Source organism: Silurus aristotelis (assembly GCF_946808225.1).
Source record: "Silurus aristotelis genome assembly, chromosome: 16".
NCBI classification, from domain to species: domain Eukaryota; kingdom Metazoa; phylum Chordata; class Actinopteri; order Siluriformes; family Siluridae; genus Silurus; species Silurus aristotelis.
The window spans coordinates 3370154-3386218 of NC_139589.1; the positions used below are offsets into that span (position 1 = coordinate 3370154).

Consider the following 16065-nt stretch of genomic DNA (forward strand, 5'->3'; position numbering starts at 1 on the left):
ACTGATTGTCTTTCATCCCCCCTCCTCCTCTCCTTGCTCTCTCCCCCTTGCAGAGTCTCAGCTGCTGGAGCTGATGAAACATCCTCTCAGTTGCTGGATGTCCAAGGGCGAGAGGTTAATGAGTGGTGGGGTAGTTCAACACGGCCTAAACCTCTAAGGAATCTAATTAGGAGCGGGAGTAGAGCAACGTTGTCAGTCAGCACAGATCTCATTCATTAAGGGAGAAAACCCATGCATGGCATCACTCAGAATAATGGTTAAACTTGCTTCTATAGTATGAGTTGACACTCTTGGTGTTTTTTTCGGTTAGGAAAAAATGCCCCAAATTGTTTGTTTCATCGCCATCGACGCCTGTCTTTTGCCATAGTCATCGCACCATACACTGGGTTCCCCCTAGGGAGATCATGGACCAGTCTGAAGTCACACACACACAAACACACACACACACACACACACATACAAACACACACACACACACACACAAATCACATCAAACGTATTCAGTTTCAGGGTCACCAATGAGCTTTAACATGAATTATAAGTAAGTACCTTACATAAAAATGGCATGAACCAATTATCACTTTTAGCCCAGAAGCTATTCCATGTTCTGAGAACATTCTCCAACATTGATGTGAGTAACTGCTACCAATCGTTAATTCTGATTATTTAACTTTTAACAATTTAAACATAGCAGCCACAGACAAACACATTTTTTATTTTTTAAACTAGCATTCCTAGCATATTGTTGTTTCTTTACTGGCATACAAACAGTCAGGTAAAAAATTTTTTAATTATAGTTTATTTAGTAAGAAATGGACAATTTATACAGTTCACTTTAGTCACTGGTGTATTAGGTTAGAAAGCCTAGCTAGCAAACTTTTAGTTTTTATTTTATTTTAGTTATGTTAGGTTTTTTAAATTGCCTAATAGAAAACAATCTGAATTTAAATTGCTATCATATATCGCTGTGTGACTTTTTTTTTTGCCTTGACAGGATGCATCTGCTTCCCTCACTACTAAATATACCTTGTTTGGGCCTATTGGCAGGTGACATACTCTTCCTGTGAGCACCGCTCTTCTGGACGAAGATGTCTATAAAACCAAAGTGAATCCATCACTCTAAAGAAGTGACTATATATGTGCTTTTTTGATGCTGAAGAATACCATGTGTGAAAAAGACAAATACAATTCATCCATTTGTATACCTGCCAGTTCGCACCCACCTTCCAGCTCTCCTGTACGACACGGTGGCTACCAAATGGAAATGACCAAGGCTTCTTCCAAGACATCTGGCTGGCCATCATCATCTCAAAGATCCTTACACTTGGCTAATTTCACTGAGATTAGCAAAGTAAAGAGACTCTGTTTCTCCCACCCAGCCTGTTTTTCTCTTTTGGCGAGGTCCAAGCTTTTCTTTTGCGTTTGAGATTGATTTTAAAGCTCACTGAGGCTTTTGTGACTCTGCCTGTATCTATATGTGTTTAGTATGGGTATCTCGGATTTTATTCTTGGAATTTAAAAAAGTATTCTCTCTAAATTCTGGTTCCTTGACCTCAGCTACATCACTTGAGAACTAGTTCATTCAGTTTTATTTCCCGAATATAAACAGAAATGCCCTTAAACTTAAATGTATGTCCGTGTTTCTGTTAATGAACAGGTTTTTTTCCTTCGTTGCAAAATATCCTTATCTCTTTCTAGTGCGAAAGCAAAAACCACAATATAAATCGGGTTTTTTTGCATCTCATTAGTTTCTGATTTAATGTACACCTTTAATATTACTTAGAAACCCTGTGCACAGATCTGGAAATAATAACAAATAGAGCAGTATCTATTCATATCTGTATTTGAATCTGTATAATAAAGAAATTTATTTGAATTCGATTGCATTTATATGTGATGTTTTGTGGCATGGCGGACAAATTAATACTCGCAGATCGACATTGTGTCAACTCTTCTATCTTGTCTAAATTTGTCAAATATTTCCTTCCAAAATCTTTGCACCAAGTTAGGTTGCTTACGTATTTCAAACCCCTAGGGAAGGCATGCTGAATCGTTTCTGTGTGTGTGTGTGTGTGTGTGTGTGTGTGTGTGTGTGTGTGTGTGTGGGGTGTGTGTGTGTTCGGGGGGGGTTTTTGGCGGCTGGAAGTGATTTGTTTGTGTATGGTTTGTATATTACGGGTGACCTCCAGAGCAGAGGGATATCGACAGGTGGCTTATGTTGGTCAGAAATAATAGTGCTAATCTGATGCCTGCAAATGGATATCTAAGCATTTAGCGTCCTATCAACCACAATCACACCAGGCAACGCACAACTACCAACTACTCAACCACAAAGTGGTGTATAAACACACACAAGTCCGAGTTCGGAACTGATGTTGCTAAAAACAGATTAATAGTATATTCGATTTCTGGAACCAATGTTGCCCTGTGAACCAAATGTGACGAGTCAGAGAACCACTCAATTCCACATCAATTATCAACACGGTGTTATACTGAATCATTTCTCTGTTTCACACATTACTACACACTCTTTCTCTCTCTGTCAGCTTGGCAGCTAATCACAGTAGATATGGTTTGGTCAGATAAGTTTACATATAGAACAAAAGTGAACATTATCTCAAAGAAATAACAATGTTTCGCATATTGATCTTAAATTTTGTTCTATATGTAACAAATAATATAAAATATATCAGATACCAAACCACAAAGCATAAAACATCTTCCATGCATCTGCTACTAGGAATTGTATTTGCTGGAATGCTATATAGATTAAAGTTTATGAACACCTGACACCATAAAATTAGTATGTCTTCTTTAAACATCTACATTTACTCCCCATTTACTGTTAACCTCCACTCTTCTGGAAATATGTCTTACTAGATTCTGGAGTGTGCTTGTGGAGATTTGTGCTTATTCAGCTATAAGGGTGTTCGTAAAAATCAGTTATTGATGTAGGTGAGTTGTGGAGGCCTTGGTTGCAGTCAGTGTTCACAATCATCCCAAAGGTGTTCAGGCCAAACAAGATCTTCTAGTCTAATCAAGGTAAGCATATATCTTCATGGAGTTGGCTTTGTGTACAGTACCACTGACATGCTTGAACACTTTTGGGTTTCCAAGTTCAAGTGGAAGAAAAGTTTTATACTACTGCACCCAAAGGCATCCTATACAATTCTTCTTTTTTTTTTTTCAGCTGCTCACATTAGGGGTCACCACAGTGGATTATCCATCTTCATTACCCTCTGTCCTCTGCATCTGCCTCTTTCAAACCAACCACCCGCATAACTTCCCTCACCACATCCATACACCTCCTTAGCCTTCCTCTTTTCCTCCTGCCTGCCGGCTCTGTCCTTGACATTTACATCCTATAAAATTGTGTGTCCCAAACTTTGTGGTAACAGTTTGGGATAGAACCGCAAATATGGCTGGAAGAGTCAGGTTTCCCAATACTTGTGTCCAATGGAGTGTAAGTAACATGTCAGTTAACATTTTCACACAAAACCAAAGTCATAATTTTCTTAGATAGACATAAATAAACAAAATAATGTTCACATTCTTTTATTTAGGCCCTGCAAACCAAACCCAAGTTATTTTTGCATGGAATTTCACATTCAGTCCTTTTAATTAACTTTATTAAACTTATATTAATAAGAATCAAATGTGCTGCCATTTCTGCTGGTTTCACATGCATTCGACTTTCTTGAAATTTCTATTAGCGTTGTGTCATAGTCTGTGCTGCATTGTCATTCACTGTGTTCTTGCAGTTCTTAATTTTTTTATTTTTTTTTATCATTTACCAAGTTGCTCATCCACACAGAAATTGCTGCAAAAGTTTATGTCAGTGAACTATGCATGAGTAAAATGTAAGATGGATCGGAGAAGTTTATTAGTGTGGACATGGCCTATGATTCCCCAGAACTCACAACTGGGATGATCTTATGATCCAATCATGTACATAACCATATTTACATTTATACATACAGTGGTACCTTGACCTACGAGTTTAATTCGTTCCGTGGACGAGCTCGTATCTCAGTTTGCTTGCACATCAAATCAGTTTTCCATATTGAAAATACTTAAAATGGCATTAATCCGTTCCAATCCTCAAAATGACACCCCGTTTTTATGTTTCATGTTATTAAATTAGGAAAATACATTTCCAAATAACATATCTTGTATAAAAACATAATAGAAAGAGTATGTAAAGATATAATAAGGTTTTATTTAGTGTATTTACCTTGGAGATGAGACGACTTTAAGGTAACGAATACGCTGGCGGGGTTGGGGTTGTGTAGAGGCGATAAGTGGAGACGGAGGGAAAACTCGTTTTATACTATCACTCCTGTACACTACGTATCCCTAAATTTTTTATTTTTAACTTTTTCTCCTTTGCTTATCTTAATTTTCGTCACAATCTTCACTTTCTGGCTTCGCTTCGCCATCTAGCAGCGGCGTCTCGAGCTCGTACCTCGGAAAACTCGTACATTAATGCACTCGTAGGTCAAGGTACCACTGTACATTACATTTATCTCATTCATACAGCCCGATTTCCGGAAATGTTGGGATTTAATGCCTGCTACAGATCTAAAAAAAGGTGGCACAGGGGCATGTTTTCATGGTGTAGCATCTCCTCCTCTTTTCAAAACAATTTAAAGATGGGCATTGAGGTTATGAGTTTCTGGAGTTTTGCTGTTGGAATTTGGTTTCCAGCTGCTGAAGAGTTTGTGGTCGTCTTTGGTGTATTTTTCGTTTTATGATGTTGGCTTTTGAACCGAAATCAAGAATGTCAGCTCTGGACTTGTCTGACCATAGGACACTTTTCCACTTTGAAACAGTCCATTTTAAGTCTTGGCTAACAGGACACGACGGTGCTTCTCGACAATGTTCACATATGGCTTCCTTTTTTGCATGATAGAGCTTTAGTTGGCATCTGCATATGGCACGGTGGATTGCGTTTAACGACAGAGGTTTCTGGAAGTATTCCTGTTCCCATTTGTGATGTCAGTGACAAAATCATGCCGAGGAGCGATGCAGTGTTGTCTGAGGGCTCGAAGAACACGGGCATCCAACAAAGGTCTTCGGCCTCGTCCCTTACGCACCGAGATTTCCCCTAGTCTCCCAGAATCTTTTGCTGATCTTCCGCACTGTAGATAATGAGATTCGCAAAGCCTTTGCAATTTAACATTGAGGAAAATTGTTTTTAAAGTATTCCACAATCTTTTTACGCACTCGTTTACAGATTAAAGAGCCTCTGCCCATCTTTACTTCTGAAAGACTCTGCCTCTCTAAGACATCCCTTTTTATAGCTAATCATTTAACAGACCTGATGTCAATTAACTTCTAGATGTCAATTAACTTCTTAACTTTCTAGATGTTCCTCCAGCGGAATAATTTCTGTCATTTTTCAGCCCTTTGTTGCCAACTTTTTAAAGAAATTTTGCAGACATCAAATTTGAAATTAGCTCATTTTGTGCATACAAGTGTAAAATTTCTCAGTTTAAACATTTATGTTCTCTATGTTCTATTGCGAGTAAAATATTGGCTCATGTGATTTAAAAGTCTGTTAGTTTTCATTTTATTCTAATTTTCAAAACTTTTCTGGAATGTGAGTTGTACAACTATGCTATAGTAACAGCAACAGCTATGGGAGTGGCAGCTTGGTGGAACTCAAAATGTTCAGATCCAAAGCATAATGTATAAAGTCCTATTAACCACTAAGCTCCTACCTCCCCATATTAGTGGTATGCCAGCAAAGGAAGGCCAACTAATTAGACAAATACAACAGAATTATGAGCAGCTAATAGTCATAATATTTTTGCACAACATAACAACAAAAACTGGGCAAACCAACAACAAGATTAAAACCAAAAAAATTAAACAGAGTACTTTTTGTTAAACGGCAGAGAACGAGAGTGAGGGAATGAGAATGAATGAGAGTTCTTTAAAACTGTGGCTATTGGAGTTGGAGTTCAGGACAGCCATCTTTAAATTGACGATGTCTGATGGGAAATCAGGTTTGTACCTGGTAGTGACCTGACATAAACAGAGTGTCAGATTAATGCTAACACTTACTAGCATTTACATTTACTGATGGTTGGTTGTCATGTTATGGGACGTTTTTCAGGTTTAGGATGTACCACAGAAAAAAGCACAACTGCTTTTGGTTTTATAATGACAAGTCAAGTCAAGTTTATATCTATAGCGCTTTTCACAACAGACATTGTCTCAAAGCAGCTTTACAGAAATCAACAGTCAAGGTGAATGGTGTGCATTTATCCCTGATGAGCAAGCCATGGCTACTGTGGCAAGGAAAAACTCCCTGAGATGTAATGAGGAAGAAACCTTGAGAGGAACCAGACTTAAAAAGGGAACCCATCCTCATTTGGGTGACATCAAGAGTTTGGTCATAAATCTTTTAACAATACAGAACACTGGAGAGTGAGAACTAACATGAGCACTGGAGTATAAGATTATAAGTAAATGTTCTTTCTACAGTCTTTGGTATAAATGTAGGAGCTACTGAGCTCAACATTTGTGATCATCACAGATCCAGCATCAGCTTCTCCATGCCATGCTTTAAACACTCCAGGCGGTCCAATGTCAAACTCCACACATGCAGTGGGATCCAATTGGAACTGGTACGCCTCTACAGCAAGAAACTATGAAAAGGAGCTGACTAGAAGATCTGATGGATCAGTGAAGCAGATTGCTTATGATTTGTGGTGGTTAGATGATGTCATTTATCAAATTAAGATGTAAATTAAACTGTATCTTCCATCTTGTTCCTAATAAACTACCAATTGAGTGAATTTGACAAAAAACAAGTACTTTTTTTATATTAAACTCAACGATCAAATTTTATTTCTGGTCTGACTGATAACCTAAAATGTTTTTAATGTATATTGAATATGATTTGCATCTGTATTTAAATGCTTTTTCCCCAACACTTAGGAAGCGCTGTGTCGTATTGAAAGTGTTTCATGACGAAAAGTGTCTTTAAAAAACAACAGCGCAGATTCAATTGCATGCAAGCGGCAAATATTATCGGGAAATTTTCACTGCTGTGACCTTTTCAGATTTCTTATTTTTTTCACCTTTTACTGATACCATGCACGCATGCACTGTCATAGCAAGTACGGCCACATGTTGAAATGCTTTCCGTTGTAAACAGACATGCAAAGCATAATGCAAATTTCTTCCAAGAAATGTCTCATCTTAACACTAGAAATTGTTTAGTCATAGGTACGAGACTTATAGCTGAACTGACTACTGACCTACTAATGAATGACCAACAAACATTACAATTACATACATATAAGAACCTGAGGTGGAGCTGGACTCTGTCCCACAGCTGGAACCTGAGGTGGACGTTCTTCTTTCCGCCTAGCCAAATCCACAAAGATCTGCTTCCCACCCCAGATCCTGCCATTCATCTGACTCATGGCCTTTGTTGCTTCTTTGGCTGATAAAAAATGCACAAAGCCAAACCCCCTGGATCTTCCGTTTTTCTATTATGACCTGTAAGAGACAGGAAGGACATGAGGCAAATTACGAGGACAAATTTTTTTCATACTAAACACACTTGAGAGTAAGTAAGGGGAAGTGGACAGAGGTTTTTGTGAAAGACATAAAATGTAGGGATTATTACTAACCTCTGCATTGGTGACTGTTCCAAATTTGGAGAACTCCCTGTGCAGGTACTCATTATTTATATGTTCATCCAGGTTCTTTATAAAGAGTTGAAGTTCTTTCTGTAGCAGAGAAGACAAAGTCAGCATCCCTGTGTATGTGTTTGTGTGTGTGTGCGTGTGTGCGTGTGTGTGTGTGTGTGTGTGTGTGTGTGTGTGTTTACCTGCTCTGATGGAGAAGAGCCGAGCATTAGAGGAGCATCTCCATCAGGATTCTAAAAAGGGCTTAGTAAGAGGGAGAACAGTCCACTTCCTACACGGGGAAAAGTCTGGATGCTTCAGGCGGAGGTAGTAATTCTTCCACCCCCGAATTAGAGCTCCTGATTTTACAGAATTGAACAGTTAAGGTGAACCATGTGTATTTATCCCTGATGAGCAGCCAGGAAAAACCCCATTAGATGTTGTGAAGAAGAAACCTTGAGAGGAACCTGACTCAAAAGGGGAACCCATCATCATTTGGGTGACATCAAGAGTGTGATCATAAATCTTTCAACAATACAGAACACTGGAGAGTGAGAACTAACATGAGCACTGGAGTGTAAGATTATGATTAATGATCTTTCTACAGTCTTTTATTTGTGGTTATAAAACTAGGAGCTACTGAGCAACTCATAAAATAGCTCAACATTTGTGATCATCACAGATCCAACACCTGCTTCTGAATGCCAGAGCCTTCAAACACTCCAGGAGGTCCAGTGTCCAAACTCCACATGAAGTGGGATCCAATTAACACTGGTACGTCTCCTAGATGGTTCGAGATGTTTGCGGGGTCGACATCTACTTCTTTAAAGGTCCACAATCTTCATAAGGTGGGACGTGATTGGGGCTGGAGCAACCTCAGGATGCTTCGGGATGGGGAGGAAGAATCAGAGCATTGGAGCTCCTGACTGGCGCGAGAGTGGGGGACGGACACCACGGCATACTCGCAAAATCCAAACTAACGCTCCACTGCTTCACTGTGTGTAGGATAGAAAGGTCCGTCACTAAAGTGGTGAGAGAAGGAGAACTGATTCCTCAGATGATGGACAGAACATGGGGTCTGACCAGGTAGTTGACACAAGTGGTTAAAACAACAATTTTCTTTCACACACAGCACACGGAAACAACTTTCTAATAATGCAAACAAAACTTCCTGTCCAGCGATAAACAAAACTGACAATTCATTTATTAAATTTTTTTTATCAAGTCGAAATAAAAGTCAGTGTCGATAAACATTCATAAAACTTTTACATTTCAAAGACATGATGTACAAATCTAGAGCTGTGTATGGGCAAGAATCGGGCGATACGATACGCATCACGACGCGGGGGTTGCGATAAGATATTTTGCGATACGTTCCGATACTGTAAGCAAGTCGATATTACTGGGGTATTTCTTATTTTAGGAATTTGGATATAATTTTAGGAAATCTGTTATTAAGAGCAGACCACCATATGCAAACCTCAGCTAAAATATTTCACCAGAACACAGCGGGATCTGAATTTGCATTAATTACATCTAAAATGACACTGCTAACCCGAACCTCTTAAACCCACCCACGTGCCAGCCCAGTGTCACGTATCACACGTCAGTGTCAAGTGTTTTGCAGTACATGAACACTATTAATATCATTGTACTAAATATGGTATACTGCCGTAGCTACTCTGAGTCTTTACTTACACACTTATCATAAACATTTATGTAAGGGTACGTAATAATTATTATTTTTCTCTCCCTGTCGTCCCTCTACTATCTATCTATCTATCTATCTATCTATCTATCTATCTATCTATCTATCTATCTATCTATCTATCTATCTATCTATCTATCTATCTATCTATCTCTTTCTCTGTCTCTTCTATCTATCTATCTATCTATCTATCTATCTATCTATCTATCTATCTATCTATCTATCTATCTATCTATCTATCTATCTATCTATCTATCTCTCTCCCTATCTATCTTTCTATCTATCTATCTATCTATCTATCTATCTATCTATCTATCTATCTATCTATCTATCTATCTATCTATCTATCTATCTATCTATCTATCTATCTCTTTCTCTGTCTCTTCTATCTATCTATCTATCTATCTATCTATCTATCTATCTATCTATCTATCTATCTATCTATCTATCTATCTATCTATCTATCTATCTATCTATCTATATCTCTCTCTCTCTCTCTCTCCCTCTATCTATCTATCTATCTATCTATCTATCTATCTATCTATCTATCTATCTATCTATCTATCTATCTATCTATCTATCTATCTATCTATCTATCTATCTATCTCTTTCTCTGTCTCTTCTATCTATCTATCTATCTATCTATCTATCTATCTATCTATCTATCTATCTATCTATCTATCTATCTATCTATCTATCTATCTATCTATCTATCTATCTATCTATCTCTTTCTCTGTCTCTTCTCTCTCTCTCTCTCTCTCTCTCTCTCTCTCTCTCTCTCTCTCTCTCTCTCTCTCTCTCTCTCCTTAAACATGTTCCTGAGGTACTGATCTGGTACCCCAACCTCTGGATGGGGTTTTCTTCATTTGGAGACCACAGTGTCCAGCTGAGGATGGTTCCACATTAACAGCCCAAAGATCTATGAAGTTTCTGAGCAACTCAAGAACTTTGAGGATGGATTTAGACTAATTAATATCAACCATCTGCTACAATGGTTCAGGCCGATATTAGGAATATTATCCATATTACTTAATGCATATTGCACATTTGTATCACAGTCTGTAGTCGTCTCTCTGGTCACATGATTCCCAAAGGCACTTAAACCACAAACACACTACAGAAACATTATTTTAATACAAAATTATCTTCAAGTTTAAATTGTAGAAAAACGGGATTTATTCCAAAATGTGCACAAAACAGGCAAATTAACCGCATTTAGTGATTTCAGTGATTTTACTTTCTGTTTAAATGATTTTCTGATCAGCTTCTTTTCAGAGTTCCTTGTTATCTCTATAAAATAAGGATTTTATATATATATATATATATATATAATAAGGTTGTCGTCCTTTTTTTCTGTGGTATACCCTAAACCTCAAAACAGTCTTCCTGTCCATGTGAGAGCTTCTGCTTTGATAAAAAAATAAATTATTTTATACTCTTGAATTTTACTCGGTTTTAGCTGCAGTGGTCATCAGAAATTCGTACGTAGATGTTTTGTTTTTGCCCCTGTTTTATATAGAAAAGGGGAAAATCACAAACATAAGTGTTGTTGTTTTTTTACAGAATTATATGATGGAATTTTATTCATTGTATTCAATGCATATTCCACTTTTGTATCACGGTCTGTAGGCAGTCTGTAAACCACAAACACTTAAAAATTAATAAATAAATAATAATTAACTTGTCTATTCCGAGAAACGGCATTGAATCCGGTATGTAGTTTTCGCAGAACAGGCCAATTAACCCCATTAAAAATGCTTTTAGTGATTATACAGTCTGTTTATATGAAGTGTTTCCACAGTTTGTGACTTTAATTGGTACGGTGCATTTTTTCAGTAATTTCCCTGTGTATTTATTATTGTTCTTATTATAATCATTAATATTATGATTCCTTTCTAAAGAAAAGAATAGAAATAGGGGTGAATGAAATAAAAAATAGCTTTACTGGGGAAAGCAGGGCCGACCTAAAACCTTTTTTATTATGCTGGTTAAGTTCGGAGCAGTATTGCAGGAATTTCTAATGGGTAAAACTGTTAAACCACAATGGTGGTTTCTCTAATGAACAGAGCTTCTCCATGTCTGACTACAGATCATGAGAACATTATAACAGTCATTATTTTAAAACCTACGATACGACACTGTCTATTTATTTGAACTCAAGTCTATTAAATGGCCAGTCATTTAACATCAATGGCAGCAGGTCCATCAGCGGACCCCCTCAAACACACTTCAGAGTAAGTACCTTTTGAGTCAATGGGGGTATTTTCAGGGTCTCAGGCGATTGAAACTTTTTTTTTTTAAACACTGCTTTTTTAATTAGTTTTGGATTAAACCCATTTAATTGAAGCAATGAACAAGTTACAAATAATAACAGCTCTATTAATATGATTGCACTTTAATAACTTTGATTACGGTTAGTTATGATTTTCACCCTTATAACAAAATGGACTCAATTTTGATTAATTTAGAATTAGTTTATAAAATAATATATCCAATAATAATCCAATATATCCAATGTTTAGTCTGAAAATATGCAACCTTTTACATTATATTATAACATAAAAAAACAAACAAATATTATATTATATTATATTATTTATTAATTTATTTTTATTATTTATTTATTTATTATTATTTGTATTTATTATAATTTTTTTTAGTGTATACCGAAACATTTTTTATTCTATAATGAAATATTCGAAACATCATATTCACATTTTATGATGGAAAAAAAAGGAAGAAAAAATAATCTCATTGGGTGTAAATATTTAGTTATAATAACTATATATAACTATATACTAACTTTCTGAAAATGTACATTTATGTATATAAAACTTACCTAATAAATTTTCAAGATTTATGTGTTGTTTTTTTTAAAGAAAATATAAAAAGTTTTCCTTATATCAATTTATATCCAGTCAACATAGGAAATAAATATTCAATTAAAATAAAAATTTAACATACATTTCTGCATACAGATGCAAAACCGTCTCATCATGCAATTCACAAAAATCTGTAGGAACTGATTAGTTGGATAAATTATTAATTATATAATTAATTTTACTAGTGACACAGTATTTGTTATTATAAGTCCAAATCAACTTCCAGTTGATATTCTTAAATTATTAATAGTATTAATATTGTTACATTTTTAATATCAATACCATTAAATATTGAAATTTAATATTTTTTAGATGTTGGTTCACTGAAGCCGTGCAAAAGCCTCACAAATCCTACTGCAATCTTATATATTCATGTAGAGGAATTAAAATATAACATTTATGTAATAAATTGGTTAATGTAAGTTAATATCCTTCATTGTTTATAAATTGTAAGACCACCAGAATATCATTGTTTACTAGTGATTCTCTTTATATAAATAAAATATTTAAGTAAAATATATCAATTAAGTTATATTGAATTAATTGAGTATTTGATTAAATTGTCACAAATTAAATTGATTAAATAAAATGATAAAAAGAATAATATTTATTTAAATAGTTTACATTCGTTAGAGGCCATTTGGGTAATGAAAATGTGTATATTATTGTGTGTTTTACATTTTAATATTTACATTTATAAACATATTTTCTTAACTGATTTACTTATTTCATCATCTTTTAACAAATGTCTGCATTTAGGAAACACACAAGATATTTACTTATTCTTTCAATTTATTTATTTATAAATTCATTCATTCCTTCATGCATTCATACATTCACCTATTCAAACCCCTGGGGCCAAAAAGCCGATTTCTCTCTTATTTGCCCATAATTCTATTCTTTCCTTTAGAAATGGACCATAATAATAATAATGATATAATAATAATAATAATAATAATAATAATAATAATAATAATAATAATAATAATAATAATACACACAGACATTAATGAAAGAGAGAGAGAGAGAGAGTGAGAGAGTGATAGATAGATAGATAGATAGATAGATAGATAGATAGATAGATAGATAGATAGATAGATAGATAGATAGATAGATAGATAGATAGATAGATAGATAGATAGATAGAGAGGGAGAGAGAGAGAGAGAGAGAGAGAGAGAGAGAGAGAGAGAGAGATAGAAAGGGAGAGAGAGAAAGAGATAGATAGATAGATAGATAGATAGATAGATAGATAGATAGATAGATAGATAGATAGATAGATAGATAGATAGATAGATAGATAGATAGATAGATAGATAGAGAGGGAGAGATAGAGAGAGAGAGAGAGAGAGAGAGAGAGAGAGAGATAGATAGATAGATAGATAGATAGATAGATAGATAGATAGATAGATAGATAGATAAGATAGATAAGATAGATAGATAGATAGATAGATAGATAGATAGATAGATAGATAGATAGCGAGAGAGAGAGAGAGAGAGAGAGAGAGAGAGAGAGAGAGAGAGAGAAAGAGACAGATAGAGATAGAGAGAGCGAGAGAGTAGAGGGACGACAGGGAGAGAAAAATAATAATTATTACGTACCCTTACATAAATGTTTATGATAAGTGTGTAAGTAAAGACTCAGAGTAGCTACGGCAGTATACCATATTTAGTACAATGATATTAATAGTGTTCATGTACTGCAAAACACTTGACACTGACGTGTGATACGTGACACTGGGCTGGCACGTGGGTGGGTTTAAGAGGTTCGGGTTAGCAGTGTCATTTTAGATGTAATTAATGCAAATTCAGATCCCGCTGTGTTCTGGTGAAATTTTTTAGCTGAGGTTTGCATATGGTGGTCTGCTCTTAATAACAGATTTCCTAAAATTATATCCAAATTCCTAAAATAAGAAATACCCCAGTAATATCGACTTGCTTACAGTATCGGAACGTATCGCAAAATATCTTATCGCAACCCCCGCGTCGTGATGCGTATCGTATCGCCCGATTCTTGCCCATACACAGCTCTAGATTTGTACATCATGTCTTTGAAATGTAAAAGTTTTATGAATGTTTATCGACACTGACTTTTATTTCGACTTGATAAAAAAAATTTAATAAATGAATTGTCAGTTTTGTTTATCGCTGGACAGGAAGTTTCGTTTGCATTATTAGAAAGTTGTTTCCGTGTGCTGTGTGTGAAAGAAAATTGTTGTTTTAACCACTTGTGTCAACTACCTGGTCAGACCCCATGTTCTGTCCATCATCTGAGGAATCAGTTCTCCTTCTCTCACCACTTTAGTGACGGACCTTTCTATCCTACACACAGTGAAGCAGTGGAGCGTTAGTTTGGATTTTGCGAGTATGCCGTGGTGTCCGTCCCCCACTCTCGCGTCAGTCAGGAGCTCCAATGCTCTGATTCTTCCTCCCCATTCCGAAGCATCCTGAGGTTGCTCCAGCCCCAATCACGTCCCACCTTATGAAGATTGTGGACCTTTAAAGAAGTAGATGTCGACCCCGCAAACATCTCGAACCATCTAGGAGACGTACCAGTGTTAATTGGATCCCACTTCATGTGGAGTTTGGACACTGGACCTCCTGGAGTGTTTGAAGGCTCTGGCATGGAGAAGCAGGTGTTGGATCTGTGATGATCACAAATGTTAAGCTATTTTATGAGTTGCTCAGTAGCTCCTAGTTTTATAACTACAAATAAAAGACTGTAGAAAGATCATTAATCATAATCTTACACTCCAGTGCTCATGTTAGTTCTCACTCTCCAGTGTTCTGTATTGTTGAAAGATTTATGATCACACTCTTGATGTCACCCACATGATGATGGGTTCCCCTTTTGAGTCTGGTTCCTCTCAAGGTTTCTTGTTTATAACATCTAATAAGGTTTTTCCAAGCTGCTCATCAGGGATAAATACACATGGTTCACCTTAACTGTTAAATTCTGTAACATCAGGAGCTCTAATGCCGTGGTGGGAGATTTACTACCTCCGCCTGAAGCATCCAGACTTTGCACGAAGCATCCAGACTTGAACTCACGTTCATTTCACCTGAAATAACATGATCGCGAGCGCCGGAGAAAAACGGACGAAACACTCCGCCCTCACACACAGTGAACAACCTGGATGATCGCCATATTGGAGAAAAATCCCCTACCTCGGTTTTTATGGCTTCTAAAAACACTGCTTTAAAACAGGGGAACAAACGCGGTCCTCGAAAGACACGCAGCCGACGGGGAAGGAAGGAATCCCGGGAATCAAAAAGATCTTTTAAGATGATTTTGGGAAGAAAATGTGATAAAAAAAAAAAAAAGTTCTGTAAAAGCCGCCACAAACAAATCGCGCCAAATAAATTAAAAAACAGGAAGTGACCTCTCAAACTCGGAGTCACGTGACCGGAGAGACACGAACTGTTTACTGTGACGCAACAGAGGATACGCGCCTACTGTGACGTCACATGATATATATAATGCACCTCTGCACAGTGGAATCTCATCAGTTTCTCGAAGACAATCGATACGAGTAGCAGCAAAAACAACAGGAGTATAAACTAACAGCGATTATAAGATTATTCTACCACTATACATTTATAACTGGTGTGTAGCCTTTCACAAACACACACACACACACACACACACACACACACACACACACACACACACACATATATATATATATATATATATATATATATATATATATATATATATATATATATTATAATTATATCATTATTATTATTATTATTATTATTATTATTATTATTATATATTTGTATATCTGAATAGTTTGATTTATTTTATTTTTTTAGGTAAAAAT

At 36.1% G+C, this 16065-nt stretch overlaps 1 long non-coding RNA gene across 1 annotated transcript; it reads right to left on the minus strand.

Moving 5' to 3' along the window:
* Positions 1-6099: 6099 nt before the first annotated feature.
* Positions 6100-15612, minus strand: LOC310739064. Its single transcript, XR_014537228.1, has 3 exons — positions 15298-15612; positions 7650-7748; positions 6100-7515 (listed from the first exon to the last, which is right to left on the minus strand). It is a non-coding gene; the product is annotated as an uncharacterized lncRNA (long non-coding RNA).
* Positions 15613-16065: the final 453 nt, after the last annotated feature.